Raw genomic sequence first — 6000 nt, 5'->3', positions numbered from 1 at the left:
TATTTAAGTTTAATACAGTGTCATAGCTTTCTCAAAGGTAGATCTGCCAAACCTTTAAATTATATAAAGCTAAAATCATTAAGTACTTTTGCACGAATAATGAAAATCTCCTACACTTCTAGATATGAGAATCCTTATTTGACTCTTTAGCACAGAGTGAATTAATTGACTTGTGACTTTGACCAAAATTAATAAATGTGACCATGCAGACAGAACTGGAGAAAAGATACAGTCATATGCAGCTTTTCTTTTTTTAAATAAATCTGCACTCCCTCCAGGCAGTCAGCTAATTAAACATGCTATGTCATTTCAGTTAGACCATTTACTGTGTCCTATCCTCTCTTATTAGGCCATTTACAGACATGAGATATGTAGCAATAATGGCTGCATCAGTCTGTTAGTCATGCCATTTAGTCGTCTGGACAGTGTTCACTTTTACATTACCGTTTCTCACAGTTTCCTCATACTGACAGCAAGAATGAGAGCCAGGACAGCATGCAATCTTATAGTCATGCTCAACTCTCATATATTGAGTTAGGCATGATACTAAGTTGTTTTGGGCTACAGTTTTGTCTTATCAAGAAGTTTTTTGGCTTTTAATATTTTTTCAGTTCAACAAGAGCACTGCATTAGTCAAAAAACACAACCATGTAGTGCTACGTGGATGCAGAAAAGAATTTTCCTCTTTCTGCTCTTCAATTAAGAGATCCAAGTAGAACTTATAGAAAGATATGTGAGGCACTCAAGAGGGTAATGATTGAAACTCCTTTGTTTTAACATGGATAGTCTAATAAAAGCATACCTATGCGTTTCAGACAAAAAGGCTTTCTTCAAAGGGAGGGGCAAAATTCTTGTCAGTCACCTCAGTTCACTGTTAAATTGGCAATCAAAGACAGCTGCTCAGTGTGAGCAGATAGGTGGTCACATGATCACAAGACTCCTGCAATGAGACAAAATAACTGTGAATGAGGAGCAACTAAAACAACATGATCAAAATGAAAGTAGAGCCTTTAAGCAAAATTTTCTTCATTTCATTTGGTTCAGACGCTGTTTTGCTTCTGCACAAAATCATCGTAAGCGCATTGCAGCTGTCAGATTCTACACGAGCCCAAATTGTGCTCCACATTGTCCACATTGACCTACTGCCACGGCTAATCTTCATATTAGTGTTGTGTAGTACATGAGCACTTTCATGTTCACAGCGTTGACAACGTACTGCTTCCCCCCTCCTGAAATGGTGGACCAGAATCGCCTCAAAGCCAAATGGAAGTCGTTCACCATGGCTTCACCGAATTCCTCCCACGCCCGAGTTTTTGCCTTGGCGACAGCCGAAGCCACATCCCGCTTAGCTTGTCGGTACCTATCAGCTGCCTCCAGAGTCCCACAGGCCAAGAACGCCTGAAAGGACTCTTCAGCTTGACGGCATACCTCGCTGCTGGTGTCCACCAACGAGTCCTGGGATTACCGCCACGACAGGCACTAACGACCTTACGGCCACAGCTCCAGTTGGCCGCCTCAACAATAGAGGCACGGAACACAAGCTGCGGGAATGTCCTAATGCCAGGTGTACATATGAACACTCTTATGCTCGAACATGGTGTTCGTTATGGACAATCCATGACGAGTACAGAAGTCCAACAACAAAACACCATTTGGGTGCAACCCCTCCCCTCCAGGTCTCACAGTCATTGCCCACGTGAGCATTGAAGTCCCCTCCAGGATCCTCCAGCACTCCCTCCAAGGACTCCAGAAAGGGTGGGTACTATGAATTGCTGTTCGGATCATCGGCACAGACCACAGTCAGGACCTGTCCCCCCACCCAAAGGCGGAGGGAGGCTACTCTCTTGTTCACCAGGGTAAACCCTAACGTACAAGCACCAAACCAGGGGCCAATGAGAATGCCCACACCCGTTTGGCGCCTCTCACCATGAGCAACTCCAGAGTGGAATATGGTCCAGCCCCTCTTGAGGGAACTGGTTCCAGAGCCCAAGCCATGCGTCAAGGTGAGTCCAACTTTATCTAGCCAGAACCGCTCAACCTCGCGCACAAGCTCAGGCTCCTTCCCCACCAGAGAGGTGACGTTTCAAGTCCCTAGAGCCAGCTTCTGTAGCTGAGGATCGGACCGCCAGGGTCCCCGCCTCTTTCCGCCGCCCAGCTCACAATGCACCCGATCTCAACGGTTCCTCCTGCATATGGTGAGACCACAGGAGGTGGGACCCATGTAACCCTTTCAGGCTGAGCCAGACCAGGGCCCCAGGGGTGAAGGCCCGGCCTGGAGACGCTTGCTCTCATGTCTCAACCCCGGGCCTGGCTCCAGAGGGGGCCCTGGTGACCCACATCCAGGCAAGGGAACATTTCTGCCAATGGTTGTCAACATCATGTTGTCCCTGAGTCGCACTTGGTCTGATCCCTCCCCTAGACACTTGTTTGCTATGGATGACCCCACCAGGGGCATAAAGCCCTCGAGAACATAGCTGCCAGGATCTTCCAGACACACAACCCCTCCACCACAATAAGGTCCTGGCTCAGGGAGATGTACAGCTGCAGCTGCAGCTGCAACATGCCTACTTTTTTTCTCATTTTAAAAATATTTTTGAATCTTATTTTTTATTATTTACACATTGATTTAATTTCTTATAATTTTAAAAGAATTTCTTTCAAGTATCTATGTTCTCAAGTTTTTTTTGTTTTTTTTTTTCCATATTGACCTTGTGTAAAGAATTACTGCACACCAAACAACTGGGATTTCCTTTAAGGGGCAAGAAGTGTCAACATTGTTGATGAAATGTCAATGAAAAAGTATCATTAACTAATGGTATCATAATCACAGGGAGTTTTTGTGGTATCACCCCTCCCTGATGAATGGTAAGATTTTGAAAATCCATATGAACTCGAGGAGGAAGCCAGCACAGGAAGGAAGGCAGGAAGCATGTGCATGTAATGCGCTGGATAAATGTGATGTCCCAAGTCTGATATCTCAGTTTGCACGAACATCTTAGACCCTCCCAGCTGAGATGTGAGTAGAGGAGGCGAGGGACAAGAGGAGAGGAGCAGTGGCAGCAACAAGACATTTAACAGACTGAGACATCTTTGCCTCAAAGCTGTCACTTTAAAGAAACGTCAGTTAAATATGACGTGTTGCACAGCCGCTTCATCCAGCCATTGTTTTGGAACAGTTTATCACTGTACTTCATTACCATTTTAGTGAACACCATAATGTCTTTGACAGCTTATTAATAATTTATGTTCGGCTCCTCAGTTGCATGTTAAAATGATGTTTCAAATAGCTAATCAGCCAATCCCGTGACAGCAACTTCATGCATTTAGTCTTGCAGAAATGCACATAATCCGTTGCTAAAGTTCAAACTGAGATGAAGTGACATTGAATGTGGCATGGTTGCTGCTCTGAGTATTTCAGAAACTTCTGATCTACTGGCATTTTCACAGATAATCTTCTCCAGGATTTACAGGGAATGGTCTGGAAAAAGCAAAACCATCCAGAATTTGTTTTTTAAATTAAGACAATAGAAAGTCAACAGTAAGCAAGGCATGCAGAATAGTGTCTCTGTACACACAACACATTCGACCTTGAAGCATTGGCTACAGCAGCAGAAGACCCACACCAGGTTTCCTTCCTGTCAGCTAAAAACAGGTAACTAAGGCTACAATATCTGCCTGGTCTGATGAGTTTAGATGTAAGTTGCTTCATTCAAGTCAGAATTGGTGCAACCAACATGAAACCATGTATCTATCCTGCCTCATATTAACGCTTTTAGGCTGCTGTCGGTATAATAATCTAAAAATTGTTTCTTGAACATTATAAAGGTTTATTGATGCTCTAAAGAGGAGTAAAACATATACAGTCACGTTAAAAACTTAAACATAAATGTATCATTTGGCTGCTCATCTGATTCATTTGAAATGCAGCTGTAGGCTAAAAGGAAGAAAAAACGGTTGATGCAGCTGTGCCGCACGTCAGATTTGACTGACATTAGTTTAAAATGACAGCTCCACAGTTCTCATTTTAAACTAATGTTTAAAATGTGAGACATTCAAAGCTAAGATGTCTCACTTTGCACCGTAATTTTTCACGTTGCCACAACTTGTGTCTCTTCCTTGCTTTTTCATTCCTTTTTTTTTTTTAGAAAAGGGAACTTGATTTTCTGTAATGTCTTTGTATACTAATATATCTTTGTCTGATTGTTGGGACTATTCCCTCGTTTATGTTTTAATAATCAAGTCCCTCCTTTATTAATTTATCAGTCCATCAGTTTTCCAATGTGCTCCAACATTTATGACTGCCATCAAAACATGTTTCTCAAAGTCTCAGATCTCAGCATCACATAAAAGTGTGTTTAATTTTGACGTGAAATCTCAATTTGTAATGGTTGCAGTGACCTGTCCACTGGAAAACTTTGTCATTTCTCTATAAAAAAAAAAAAAGCTTTCTCCTGGCTGTGGGGCTATAAAACACAAAACTGCAGGTTTGATAAAACACTATCTTTCAGCTGTTTTTCTTACGTAAAGTTTGACCAACAGCAAATTCAACTCTTCATACTAAGGAAAAACTCAGAGTTTGAAAAAAGTAAAGAGGCTGTTTTTATTTTTTGTCTTCCTAATGGCTGTAGTCTATGCTACAAACTCTGTAGCTATCACAACCTAACTACAGTATTCTCTCTGGAATAGTTGGAATATCATGGGTCAGTGCATGCTTCTGTACATGAGGGAATAAAGCTGGTTCAGCCAGCATCATGTCAAATCCTGCTGCAATCTGCAAGAAATATGATCAAAGATACAAGAGAACAAGGAGATAGAAAGGCCAGTGAAATGCCTGTTCTTTAGTATGATTTCTGATTACACATTTCTAGAGTTGGATGTTCTATTTATTCTCTTTTACGCAGCATTTGACTTCAGATTTTCTTTTTTCTTCATGTAGTTTACCAATGAACCATAATCAACATGGTTACAGTCTAAGACCTTTACACACACTCAGACTGGTAGTGCACATGGTTTTGTACATTTAATGGGGCTTTCACATCATTTTCATATTTGACATTTTATGCTCATTTACTTTAAAGAATTTAAAAATTCTGGCACCTAACAGGTTGAGTGCTTTTGCTGACATGACTGACTCCACTGGACAAATTCAGTGTTATTTCTTAACCCAGTGAAGCATCGACCAACTTGTTTCAGACTTCAGGACAGCATGGACAGGACTAATAAGCAACTGCCAAAGTCTTGCAAAGATGCAAAACTTTGCGATATCTTTTTAATGACAGTTCAGAGTGCAGAACCAGAGTGCTGCACATCTACAAATGACAACTGCTAGATGGAGCTGCATCCTGGTTTCATCCCTTTGTGTTAAAGGAAGGTGGTGCAGGATGTTAGAAAATCCACTTGTACTAGCATCATAGCATTTACTGCTCTCCACCAGCAACATAATGCAACCTATACTATTAACTTCAAACCAGTTTATTTACATATACATTTTTTTTCTATAGCTTTTCAAAATGTTGCTTCAAATTTGCTTCCGTGGAGCTAAAAAGACAAATCCTTTGCTTAGACAAAAAAAAATCATAAGAAAATACAATTTAAAGCTCTGCAAAAATAAATGACCGTTGAGGAAAAAAAACTGTATGTAAAAATGAAAATGTGGTTCATAGAAATATGAAAAACAAGAAAAAATAGAATAGACTCCCACATTTTTCACAAATTTTCATCAGCTGCAATCAGCACCATTTAAAGTTTACCCAGCCAGCTCCACTAATAAGTCTGGGGGGAAAAAAACAAAAAACAAATGAGCTCATATGTGAGTAGCGAGTAATTTGCTGACTTATCTACAGCAAACTTATGTGCATGCATCATATCTTCTGACTTCCATACAACATGCTTTACATCCTGCAAACAAAGACACATTCGGTCTTCCACCTTGTACAACATTAGATATCCAGCGCAAGCAGACCCAGACCATTAAAAATTACTTTAAAGAATTCTGGCATG

This window comes from Telmatherina bonti, assembly GCF_933228915.1.
Source record: "Telmatherina bonti genome assembly, chromosome: 16".
NCBI classification, from domain to species: Eukaryota; Metazoa; Chordata; class Actinopteri; order Atheriniformes; family Telmatherinidae; genus Telmatherina; species Telmatherina bonti.
This window is presented reverse-complemented; position numbering follows the sequence as displayed.